The following is a 13,741-nucleotide window of genomic DNA, read 5'->3' on the forward strand; positions in this document are numbered from 1 at the left end:
GAGAATACAGGAGTCTCAAATCTTATTTGCCTTGTCACCCATTCCTGAAGGACTGGGATTTTAGTTCTCAGGCAGGAAAATTAGCTAAATCAATCTATAATAAAGTGCCAGCACTTCCAGTTGTGTCAATGGATACTTCATCCTCCCTTTCCATATGATTTAAAATGTATTTAATTCATTCTTCCTCTCATTTGTTTACCCTTCTGTTCCAACCCTTTGCAAAGTTTTGTTAAGTATGTCTTTATGTAACTCAAATTTGGTACATCCAACTGCCACTGTCCTACTTCATTCCCAATTATTTCCTAGCTATTAGAATCACTTTGTAAAGCATCTCTGTTTTCAGTCTTTATTCATTCATTTTGTTAGTTGTCCAGGGCAAGCCCAAAAAACTGGAGAGTAGGAGTTGGCCACAATTCTGCTGGGTTTCAAGGTTCAGCCAGGGTGTAACAATCAGAAGATGTAAGTCTCTGAGAAATATACTTAACAGGTAAATTGAAAATTATAGTTTCAAGTAAAAGGAGTAGAAGAACCTGACTAGGAGATTTATAAATGAGTATAACTATGTTATATTGGGAAATAGATTTTCATATATTCCCATGCAGGACCCATGATTTCATGAGGCCATCATGTGGCTTGCCTATGGTATCTGGATGTCCCTAGAGTCCTTTGGAGCACTGTGTTTGAGGCTTTGTTTACTGTAGCAGTTTGTGAAATCTGAGACCTGTATAAGTGTCACATCTGGAATGACCTCATGACTCATTTTGATAGCCCTTAGCCATAAAAACTCTATTTTATTTAATATTTCCCCCTTTTGTCAAGGTCTTTCTCCAAACATATCACTGATTAATACTTGGTGATAATCCCTCAGTGCCAGGGAGGCTCATGCCTGGTAGTCATGTCCCACATGGGGCTGGGGGGAAAGGTAATGAGTTTATTTGCAGAGTTTGGTTTAGAGAGAGGACACATTTGAATAACAAGGAGATTTTCAGGAGGTAACTCTTAAGCATCAATTATAATTAGGCTTAGTTTCATTATTAAAGGATAAGATTGATAAGTAAAAGCATTAAATTCAAGGGCTTGGCTTATTGGCCTGTTTTCTTTTAATAGGCAAATCTTTATATATCCAGAGATTTTTGTTATCTTATTTGAGAAAGAAGCAGGACTTCCACCACAGAGAAGTTTAATATTTTGTTTGCTACAGACTGTGAAATCATTCATTGTGATTATATTCATAAGTTACCATCTGAAATAAGAAGTCACATTTAGATGCTAAAAAAGCCATCATTGTGTAAAAGTGAATCACTGACAAGTGAGAGGATAGGGACCACACTTTCTGTCTTCAAAGGAATTACAGCACTATGCTATGGAAGGCTGGAAGAGCTGCACAACGGCTTTGGAGCTTCTGTGTGTGCAACCTCACAGTCATTGGCCCTGCTCAGTTGCCTTTTGATGACCCATCCCATGTTAAAGAAGCTGTCATGCTTCTGTCCAGAATCATGTGTCAAGCTTCACTGATTGTGGCTTTTTCACAGCCTTTTTTTTTTTTTTTTGCTGCAAACTGATTACAAATATTCAGAAAACAGGGTTGTCACTCACCACTGTCATTAGATTAAATGAGCATCTTTAGAGCCTCTGCACTAAACTACCTTAAGTCTGAGGTCTGTGAGTGTCACGTCCCAGTTGCCTTCAGTAGCACTCGCATCCTCCTTCATTTGGTGTACAGTATATTAAACAGTAAACCTGCCTGAAAGTGCACCAGAAAGGAAATAGAGCATATTGGTACTTTGATTCTGAAAGCCTTTTTCCCTACAATTCCAGAAAAGGCACAGCATTTAAGGAAAGAGTATCATTGCACCTTTAAAAGGTCAAACATTATAGATTCCACTCTGTTACCTTGAATACTCATTGAAATATCAGGGGTTCAGTTCATGAGGATGTTACCTGCCAAAAAATCAAGTGCGCTCAAGGGGGCACTCTTTTGTGCATCTTTATCAGGAGACCTTTCTGACACTGGAGAAGAAAATGTGGTGGTCAGTTATGGCGTTTTTCTTGGAAAAAAAAAATGCAGTCTTGGACTAGTGGCTTAACCTAGGAAGGCACCTGGTTAGTGACTATGTCAATTTTATCATGTGGCAAAAATCATACACCCACCTTTGAAACAGTTCTTCAGCATACATCGTATTCTTCCCATAGACAAAGAAGGCATGCTCTGATGGAATCCCTGAAGAAAATTACAAGTCAAGTCTCCAATTTCACCCCTATGGCAACAAGGATAAATATATATCCCATAGAAGTATGCATAGGGTGCATTTCCCCTGTATACCACCCCACTATCAACATCCTATACTAGTGCTGTATCTTTGTTATAGATCCTGAAAGAACATTCTTATATTTGTCTTGTCGACCACAATCTTTGGCTACCACAGAAGACATTTACTGTTATACAATCCCCCATTTTACCCTTTAGCTTTCTTTCTAGCAACATATATGATCCAAAACTTCCCCTTTCAACCATGTTCATATCCACATTTCAGCACTGTTAATTATACTCACATTGCTGTGCCACCATCACATCCATCCATTTCCAAACTATCACAATAAACATAATTATAAATTTTGCACAGATTAAGCATTAGTTCACCACTCTTTCCTCCCCTTCTATCTCTTGGTAACCTATCTACAAGACTCTATCTCTATGATTCTGCTCACTATACTTAATTCATATCTGTGAGATCATACAATATCTGTCTTTTGGGGTTTGGCTTATTTCACTCAACGTAAGGTACCGAGGTTCATCCATGTTGTCATGTGCATCTACACTTCACGACTTCTTATAGCTGAATAATATTCCATCATATGTATATACCACATTTTGCTTATCCATTCCTCTGTTGATGGACGCTTGGGTTGTTTCCACCTTTTGGCAATTGTGAATAATACCACTCTGAACATTGGTTTGCATATATCTGTTGTATCCTGCTTTCAGTTCTTCTGGGTATACACCTAGTAGCAGGATTGCCAAATCATATGGTAATTCTATACTTAGTTTTCTGAGGAACCTCCAAACTATCCTCCACAGTGGCTATACCATTCTACATTCCTACCAGCAGTAAATGAGTATTCCTATTTCTCCAAATCCTCTCCAACACTTGTAGTTTTCTGTTGTTTTTTTAAATAGTAGACATTCTAGTAGGTGTGAAATGATATCTCATTGCAGTTTTTTTTTTTTGACAAAACCACACTGTCTTTATTTTTAAAATTACAGAATGCTTCATGAATTTGTGTGTCATCCTTGTGCAGGAGCTATGCAAATCTTCTCTGTATTGTTTCACTTTTACTATATGTGCTGCCAAAGTGGGCACTCTCATAGTTTTGATTTGCATTTGCCTAAAAGCTAGAGATGTCAGGCATCTTTCAAGAGCTTTTTAGTACTTGGGAAAAATATCTATTCAAGGTTTTTGCTCATTTTTTAATTGGGTTGTATGGCAGTTTGAGATAATTTTATGAATCCTGAAAAAAGAAAGATTATGCTATTAAATTAATCTATTCCTGTGGGTGGGATATCTTTTGATTGTATTAAATTTGGTGGAGGCTCCTTTGATTAGATTACTTGATAAGATCACTTTATGACTTTTGATTGGACTACATCAGTGGGGCTCGACTCAGGTTGCTGGGTCTAATAAACCCAGAGACACCAAGAGACAGACAGATACAGGACAAGGAAGTCCGATTTTTGGTCATGCCTTGTGAGAGAGAACTAGATGATCACTTACGCATGAAGGTGCAAGAGGCTGGGAACACAGAGTAGCTCGAGAGGAGACAGTGAGCCCAGAGGGGAAGACCAAGACCTCGGCAGAGAACAGTGACCTTCTTGCCTTGCTACGTGCCTGTACAACAGAATCAACAGTAGCTAATTTTGGTGCGAAAGCATCGCTTGTGGTGCCTTGGTTTGGGCTTTTCATAGCCTTGGAACTGTAAGCTTTTACCCCAAATAAATTCCTTTTATAAAAGCCAATCCATTTCTGGTTCAGCAGCCCCTTAGCAAACTGAAACAGGTTGTTTGTCTTTTTATTTTTGTGTTGTAGGATTTCTTTCTATATGCTGGATATTAGACCCTTATCAGATATCTGGTTTCCATATATTTTCTGAAAATGTAGGCTGTATTTTCACTTTATTGACAAACCCCTTTGCAGCTCAATTCTTCTTTTTTAATTTTGAGGGGGTCCCATTTATCCATTTTTCTTTATTTGCTCAAATTTTGGGTGTAAACTTTGTGAAACCATTGCCTGCATATATATATACTAGATGCTGTATATGCTTCCCTACATTTTCTACCAGGAGTTTTATGGTCTTGGCTCTTATATTTAGGTTTTTGATCCATTTTGAGTTAATTTTTGTGCAGGGATCCTCTCTCATTCTTTTAAATGTGGATATCCAGTTCTGCCAGCATCATTTTTTTGAAGAGACTACTCTGCCTCATTTTAGTGAACTTGGCAGCCTTGTCAAATATCAGGTGGCTGTAGATGTGCAGGACTATTTCTGAACTTTCAATTTGGTTCAATTGGTCAATATGTCTCTTCTTGTACCAGAACCATGCAATTCTGACAACTGTAGCTTTGTAATATGTTTTAAAGCCAGGTGCAGTGAGTCCTTCAAATTTGATCTTTTTCAAGATGATTTTGGCTATTCAAGGTCCCTTACCCTTCCAAATAAATTTGATAATTTGCTATTCCACTTCTGCAAAGAAGGCTGTAGGAATTTTTCTTGTGATTGCATAGAATCTGTAAATCAATTTGGGTAGAATTGACATCTTCATGATATTTTATCTCCAATCCATGAACATAGACTATCTTTCCAATTTTTTAGGTCTTTTTAAATTTCTTTTAGCAATGCTGTGTAGTTTTCTGTGTACAAGTCTTTTACTTTCTTAGTTAAATTTATCCTAGATAATGGATTCTTTTAGTTGCTATTGTAAATGGAAATTTTCTCTTGGTTTCCCTATCAGATAGCTCATTCTTAATGTATAGAAATACTGCTGATTTTTGGATATTGATCTTATATCCTGCCACTTTGCTGAATTCGTATATTACTTCTGGTAGTTTTGTTGCAGAATTTTTTTTCAGGACTTTCTGAATATAGGATAATGTCATTAGCAAATAGTGACAGTTTTACTTCTTCCTTAGCAATATGGATGCTCTTGACTTTTTTTTCTGGCCTATCTGCTCTAGCGGGAACTTCTATTAATAACACAATATTGAATAAGAATGGTAACAGTGGGCATCCTTGTCTTGTTCTGGATCTTAGAACAGTGCCTTTCACCACTGACTATGATGTTAGTGGTGGGTTTTTCAAATGTGTCTTTTATCATTTTTAGGAAGTTTCCTTCTTCCTATCTTTTGAAATGTTTTTAGCAAGAAAGAATGCAGAATTTTGTCAAATATCATTTCTGCATCAATAGAGATGATCATGTAATTTTTCTCCTTCCATCTGTTAATGTGGTGTATTACTTTAATTGATTTTCTTGTGTTGAACCATCCTTGCATGCAGGTAAAACCCACTTAATCATGGTGTATAATTCATTTAATGTGCTGTGGGATTCAATTTATAAGTATTTTGTTGAGGATTTTTGCATCTAAGTTTATTAGAGAGATTGATCTGTAATTTTCTTTACTTACAGAATCTTTATATGGCTTTGAAATTAGAGTTATCTTGGCTTCACAGGATGAGTTAGGTAATGTTACCTCCTCTGCAATTTTGGGGAAGAGTTTAAGCAGGATTGGTGTTCATTTTAGAATGATTGGTAGAATTCACCAGTAAAGCCATCTGGTCCTGGACTCTTCTTTGTTCAGAGGGTTTTGATGACAGATTCAATCTCATTACTATGATTTTTCTGTTTGAGGTCTTCTACCTCTTTTTTCATCAGTGTTGGTTTTTCATGTGTTTCTAGATAGTCATCTCATCTAAGTTGTCCAGTCTGCTGGGATACAATTTTTTATAGTATCCTCTTATGATCCTTTTTATTTCTGTGAGGTCGATGGTGATGAACCCTCTCTCGTTTCTGATTTTATTTATTTGTATCTTCTCTCTTTTTCTTTATTAGTCTAGCTAAAGATTTGTCAATTTTATTATTCTTCTCCAAAAACAAACAAACAAACAAAAACAACTTTTGGTTTTGTTAATTCTCAATATTGTTCATTTCATTCTCAATTTCATTTAATTCTGTGCTAATATTTGTTGTTTCTTTCCATCTCCTTGATTTGGGATTATTTGAGTTTTTTTCTCATTCCTTCAGATATGCATTTAGGTCTTTGATTTTAGCTTTCTTCTTTTTTAATGTTGGTATTTAGGGCTATAAATTTCCTTCTCAGCACTGCCTTCCCTGTACCCCATAAGTTTTGATAGGTTGTGTTTTCATCTTTACTGATTTCTCCTATAATTTCCTCCTTGACTCACTGATTGTTTAAAAGTGTGTTGTTTAACTTTTACATATTTGTACATTTTCCCGTTCTCAGCCTCTTATTGATTTCCAGTTTCATTCTGTTCTAGTCAGAGAAAATACTTTGTATACTTACAGTCTTTCTAAACTCATTGAGACTTGTTCAATGAAGTAACATGTAGTCTATCCTGGGGAATGATCCATAAATACTGAAGAAGAATGTATATCCTGCTGTTTTGTGGTGCAATGTTCTGTATATGTCCATTAAATCTGGTATTTTTATCATTTCATTCAAGACATCTGTTTCTTTATTGAGCCTTGGTCTATACAGTCTGTCCCTTGCTAAGATTGGAGCATTGAAGTCTCCCACTATTATTGTAGAGATATCCATTTCTGCCTTTAGTTTTGCTACTGTTTGCCTCATGTATTTTGGGGCCCACTGGATAGGTGCATATATATTTATAATTGTTTTTTTTCCTTGGTAGAGTGCACTTTTTATTAATATATATTGTCCTTCTTTGCTTCTTACAAGAGTTTTGCATTTAAAGTCTATTTTGTCTGATATTAATATAGCTAACCCAGTTCTTTTTTGGTTACTGTTTGCCTGGAAGATTGTTTTCCAGCCTTTCACTTGCAATCTATTTGTGTCCTTGGATCTAAGGCGAGTCTCTCGTAGACAGCATATAGATGAATCATATTTATTTTTATCCATTCAACCAATCTGTGTCTCTTAATTGGGGAGTTTAATCCATTAACATCCAATGTTATTACTTTAAAGGCAGTATTTACTTCAACCATTTTATCTTTAGCCTTTTTATATCATCTTATTTTTGTTTCTCTTTTCATCATTTTAGGTACACTTATTAATAATCTTCCTTTCTACACTGTCCTGCAAACCTCTCTCTCCTGTTTTTTCCTTTCAGCCTGCAGAACTCCCTTTAGTATTTCTTGTAGGGCAGAACTCTTATTTACAAATTCTCTCAATTTCTTTATATGTGAATATTTTAATCTTTACGTCATTTTTGATGGACAATTTTATCACATACTGAATTCTCAGTTGGCAGTTTTTCTCTTTCAGTACCTTAAATATGTCATACGATTACCTTCTTGCCTCCATGGTTTCAGATGAGAATTAAGCATATAATCTTATCAAGCATCCCTTTTATGTGATGGTTCCCTTTACTCTTGCTGCTTTTAGTATTCTCTATCTTTGGTATTTGACAGTCTGATTAATATGTGTCTCAGAATAGACCTTTAAGGATTTATTCTGTTTGGAGTATGCTGTACTTCCTGGACATGTAATGTCCCTCATAAGAGTTGGAGAAATTTCAGTCATTATTTCCTCAAAGACTCCTTCTGCCCCTTTTCCCTTCTCTTCTCCCTCTGGGACATCCATAATGTGTATGTTTGTGTATTTTGTGATATCATTCAATTCCCTGAGTCTTTGCTCATTTTTTTCCATGTTTCCCCCTCTATTTGTTCTATCACAGCAATTTCAGATGTTTTATCTCCTAATTCACTAATTCGTTCTCTGCCTGTTCAAATCTCCTGTTGAATGGGTCTAGTGTATTTTAATTTCTTCTACTGTGCCTTTTGTTACCATAAGATCTGTTATCATTTATGTAGGTTTACAAATTTTTTTCTGCATGCTCAACCAGTGTCTTCTTGATATTTTCTATCTCTTCCTTCAACTCACTGAATTGGCTTAGGAGCTTTATGTGGACATCTTTGGTTAGTTGTTCCAAATTCTGCATCTCCTTGAGCTTTTTAGTTTGTTCCTTTACTGGGATATAGGTGCATTTTTCTTAGTATTGCATGTACTTTTTTGCTGGTGTCTAGGCATCTGTTTATCTTGATGAGTTTACTCTGTTCATCAGTTTCTCTCTCTTGCCTAGGACTTCATTGTTGTTGTCTCCTTTGACACTTGGTTCAGTTTATTCAAAATCTTTACATTGCCTGTGTTTAACTAACAAGAAAGAGAGAAAAAAAGGAAGTGAAGAAAGAAGAAAAGGGAAAGGGGGAAAAAGAAGAAGAGAAATTTTTAAAAAAGGAAGAGAAGGGAAACGCTACAAGCCTCTTTCTCAGGCCACTGACATTTAGCTAAGCCTCTTCTCACTGGCTGCTGTTGCCAATTGTCCCATGGTTCTGCCACTCCGCTGGCACCTGGCTGGGCCTCCTCCTTCCCAGCCACCCATACTGATTACTCCATAGCCCCCTGCTGGTAATCACTTGTTGATGACCTGACCCTATCATCCCATGGTTCTCCACTCCCTTGGGACCCAACTGGGCTCCCTGCCTCGCCAGCCACCCATGCTAATGGCTCCACATCCCCACTGCTTCTCCTATGTCCAGCAAGCCTGCATGTCTTCCTGCCCCTTCTGGAGAATGAGTGCTTCCTGCTGCTCCATATACTGCCATCTTCCCAGCTCTCTCTCTGCTAAGTTTTTAAACAAATTTTGGTTTTTATATTATGCCTGGCTTCCTATAGGTCATCCCTGGGTCAGCATAGCTTAGTGGTCAGTTGAAGGTTGTTTAGAAGAGTGTTGGAAACTTTAAATTTTAGCAATGTCTATTCAATCCATTTTCTTATTTTAAAGAGTCCCAAGTTTCTAAATGCTTAGAGATATTCATGTATTCCACAAATATGTGTAAAGTTCTACTAGGGTCAGATACTCTTTCATACTCTGGAAATGAAGTAGTGACTAAGAAAGCCACCATTTCCATCTCCATGAAGGCTGGGAGCTCCTAGACATGGCAAAAGAAGGGGAGAAAATCACAATAGTCAACATTTAGGTAGTGGGGTAGAGATGAAGAAGGGATGATTTAGTTATTTAATTTAGCTAGATTGACAATTTCAAAATTATTTTTGATAGATAGGGCTCAAAACAGTAATGATATTATGAAACAGCCAAGACAATGATTGGAGTTGCAGAAGGAAGTCATGACATTTAGGACACCATTGGTTTTCATCTATTTACATGTTTATTTGAGTCTATGACTCACATGGATTAATAAGCCCTCATTTTTCGTCCTTAATGGTGGGAAAAGAAAGCTCAAAAAGGAAAGAGAATGGAAAGGAATCCATCTGTATTTCTGTTGTCCCCACTATAAGCCCTCAACCTCCTTAATATATCACCTACTTCAGTACTTATGATTCCATGTAAGGATCTGATTAAAATACTGGCTCCTTTGACTATTATAAAACAAAGTCTTTTACTCTAATAGCTATAAAAGAAATAGATTTTCTTTGCTTATTGGTATTCAGTTGATTATAGAAAATAACCAGAAATTCAGAGTTTCTTAGTGCATGAGGATGGAAACCACTGAGATATGCAAAGCAGTAGCTCTGACCTACGTGTGGTGGAATTTTCAAAATTATACTGCATGGGCTTGATTGAGGCATCAAATGCGGCTTTTATAATGCAATTTATTTCTGTGTGATTGCTTTCAGGTATTCATATTACAAATCACTATACCAATCATTGTAGTCTCTCCAGAAATACAATTTATAGCTATAAATATGCAATTGCCTATATTAAGAAGCTACAGTGTCAAGAAGCTAATAATGACTTAGAACAGGAATGTCACAAGGTATACGATATTTGAGACACATTGAGTTGCTTTGATTGTTTTACTATAATGCCAATAAGGAATTATAGATCTCAGACAAGTACCTAGATTTTAAAGAGATGAACTATATAGTTAGTAACGAAACATACAATTTTATTGTTTCCCATTTTATAAACAATACAAGAAACAGACATAGAAATTAGAAAGGGAGGTCTCTCTTCCTTTAAAAGATTTATTTCTCCAACTACCTGTGATTTGTCTACTCCCTCATCTCCATCCCTAAAATATGCAATGGAAGCTTCTGTCTTGCTCAATTCATGATTCTCTAGCTTCACTGTGGAGGGAACCTTCAGCTGGTAGAATATCACATGTTCCTCTAATAAAAATGATTTTGCTGCAAAGCATGATGAATATTAATTTTCAAAAGCAATATGCTTTTCAAAACAAACTTCGCAATACCATATTCAAAATGTTTCTTTTCCCTGCAATAAGTGGAAGCAACTTCCCCACCTGAGCCTGGGAAACACCAAGGGCAATGTTTTAGCTCAAGGTCCAGCGAAAAGGCAGGTTGGGTAGTCTGCAGGTATAGTCCAGTACAGGAGGGGAAGAAATTTGAACCTAGAATTAGATCCAACTCCTCCCAGAGAAGAAGAGATAGTAGCAGTTAGGAGATGGAAGAGGGCGTTTGTGTGGTATGGAGTGAAATTCCTGATGGATCCTGGGACTATGTGTGTTTAAGTACTGCAGTCGTCAGTCCTGTTTCTAGCCAAAGTAAAAGCAACTACCTGGATATGTATTCATTTTCTGTTGCTGCATAACAAGTTATCACAAACTTAGCAACCTGAAACAATGTGCACTTAGGATCTGAAAGCCTGTGTGGGCTGGGAGTCCAGGCGTAGCTGGAATAGGGTCCATGGGGCTGTGTTCAAGGCTGGACTGTATGCCTTTTGAGAATTTGGGGTCCTCTTCTACTGTCATGTGATTGTTGGTAGAATTTATTGGCTTGCATTTGTAGTACTAAGGCTCCTTTCCCAAGGCAATCCAGCATTCTAAGCCTCAGGTCCTTCTCTGGAATGTGGCAGTTTGCTTTTTGAAGCCAACAGGAGAGAGTCTCTTCTGCTTCTTGTCTCTTACCTCTAGGTCCTCTTTCAAAAGACTCACCTAATTAGTTTCTTTGAGATTTTCCCAAGACTAACTGGTTAGGGACCTTAAGTACGCCTTCGAAACCCCTTCACCTCTGCCACGTAACATAAACTAATCATGAGTGACATCCATGGTATTCACTGGCCCCAGGTTACTCAACGGGAGGGGACCATTCAGGGTGACTACAGGAGGCATCGAGAATCTCGAGAGCTATTTTGTAATTCCAACTACCAAAGGACCCAAGATAAGTTAGTGGGTAAATCACCAAAGTTGGGGGGTCAAAGAGGGAGGTAAATGCCAAAATCTGCCAGGAAACCACTCATTATCAGATAACAGGCTTGACTTGAATTGAGAAGAAACTGAAACAGTGATTCAGAAAGACCAAGACTGTAAAGAAAAAAAGCTTGGGTTTGGATAGTCAGAGTAGAACAAAGTCATTGAAGTTACTAGAAATAGCTGTAATTTTTAGAGCAACATGCTCTGGTGTTCCATAAAGTCTTACAATGAGGGTGATAGAGAGTTAACACCAGAGTATCATGTACATGAGAAACCTTTAAAAAAAAGGGAGGGGGGAGAAGACTCAATTTTAGGCCCTGTTAGGAATTAAGGGTGATATCTTAATGCCATTAAATAAAATGTGCTTGAATTAGATTAAGGGTCTGGAAATATCTGAATCCTGTGTAACCAATTACCCTAAATCCATTTGTTTTCCTAAGAGAATGTTTGCAGAAGAAACTATATCAAAACTGAGAATCAAATGAACTTTTCATTGATATTTGGGAGAATATTCAGTACCACATTGTGGGCTATAACATAAAAGCTGAGCTGAGCTGGAGAGTGGGACTAAAGATTGAGGAATAAGTAGAAACTTCTAACTTACTAGTCTCTTCCCCATCCCCAACTTCAAATTTGAAAATAGGATACCAACATCTTGACTCTTATTAAATACGACCCAAATCCAACAAATATCCTGGGTATGAGCAATCTGATTAGCGAACTCTCCTTGTGGTGAGAGAAATTCAGAAGATTGGAGAGGGGCAGCTTTGCTCCTTCTGGATTGGTGGGAAGGGCCTGAAGGTGTCGTTTTTGTTCTGGAAGCTGCCAAAAGGAGAGCAGTGGACGTGATTGGGTGGCCATATTAGATTAAAGTCCACCCACCTTCACTTTGCTCACACCTTAACTAATAATGCCTTCAAAGGCACTTTTTAAAAATGAGTCGAAACCCACAGGTTGGTATCTGAACAAGCCTTTAGTAAGGAATATGATTCAATCTCCAACAGTGGCAAAGAAGAGAAGATCAGGCTACTTGCAGGAGCAATGGTGTTGAGCAACAGGTTTTTTTTTATTTTATGCTGGAACTTAAGTATTCTTTGCCCTTGGCCTGGTGGGACCAGCTAAAGTCTAAAGTCTCCATAGACTCTATGTAAGCTCCACTAATTACCAAAAGTAGTTTTCATTGTACAATTTGCTCTGGTCATCACTGGTTTATCTTACATTGGAATTCAGGGATCTGAGCTCAACTCTCTAATAACCTTTTTTAATTCCCTGATATTAGATACTGTGTGGTATGTTAGACACTGAACTAAAATCATAACATTGTGATACACACAAATTATGTTGTCATATTCTGAGTGCTGTAGTTAGTTTAATTACAAAGTTGTTTTTGCTTTTATTAGTACTCTAAAATCTCTCTTGCAGTTATTTAAAATACATATAAAATGTTTATTTTTCAAAGTATGAAATGTACATGCTTATTGTAGAACCTTGGGAAAGTGTTATAATGTAAAGAAGTAAATAAACATGATATGCAGAGGTAACACTTTTTAGCCCCTTTCTTCTTTTCATTTGGAACTAAGCCCATTATTCAGTGACTCAATAATAACCTTCTGTTGGAATTTGCCAGATTAACCTGCTCCCTGGGAAGGCTGTGTGTGTCTATAACTGGTGGGAGAGTTTTGGTTCATGATAGTAATAAGATTGAGGCCTTAATACAAATAAAAAGTTGTGCACATGTCAGTGTATTTCCTTTAGAGTAGATTACGGAATTAGAGTCTTGGACAAATGGTATGTACTATCCAAGCCTCTTGTTCATGTTTCTGGGATGATCAGTTTTATGTGTCAACTTGCTAAGCTATAGTCCCCAGGTATCCAATCAGACACCATCTAGGTGTTGCTGTGAAGACATTCTTCAGGTGGGGTTCACACCTACAAACAGCTGACTAACTAAAGAAGATTATCCTGGGTAATGTGGGTGGGGCTGCTCCAGTCATCTGAAAAACCTTAAGGGTAGAAGGAGGTTGCCCTGGGAAAGAAGAAATTCTCGCTGTGGTCTGCAGCTTCAGCTTTTGCCCAGGTTTCAACCTGCCCTTGCTGTTGGCCGACGCCATCAATTTCAGACGTGTCCAACTGGCTGCCACAATCACTTAAGACAATTTGTTTACACAAACACACACACACATGCACACACATGCTACTACCAACACTGTGGATAGTGCTGGTTATTTCTCTGGTAGAAGGAAACCTGGTTGATACAGTTGCCAAATTCCCTCCCAGAATTATCTACTTACCTACTCAGCTAGTCCCAACCAACAT

General features: G+C 37.4%; 1 non-coding gene and 1 pseudogene across 1 annotated transcript; one reads left to right on the plus strand and one right to left on the minus strand.

Moving 5' to 3' along the window:
• Nucleotides 1–1,266: 1,266 nt before the first annotated feature.
• Nucleotides 1,267–2,213, plus strand: LOC101447352 (molecular chaperone MKKS-like; annotated as a pseudogene).
• Nucleotides 2,214–3,255: 1,042 nt separating this feature from the next.
• Nucleotides 3,256–3,362, minus strand: LOC111762925 (U6 spliceosomal RNA). The gene has a single exon (XR_002795917.1). It is a non-coding gene; the product is annotated as a U6 spliceosomal RNA (small nuclear RNA).
• Nucleotides 3,363–13,741: the final 10,379 nt, after the last annotated feature.

Source organism: Dasypus novemcinctus, chromosome 31 (genome assembly GCF_030445035.2).
Source record: "Dasypus novemcinctus isolate mDasNov1 chromosome 31, mDasNov1.1.hap2, whole genome shotgun sequence".
In the NCBI taxonomy this organism is placed as follows: Eukaryota; Metazoa; Chordata; class Mammalia; order Cingulata; family Dasypodidae; genus Dasypus; species Dasypus novemcinctus.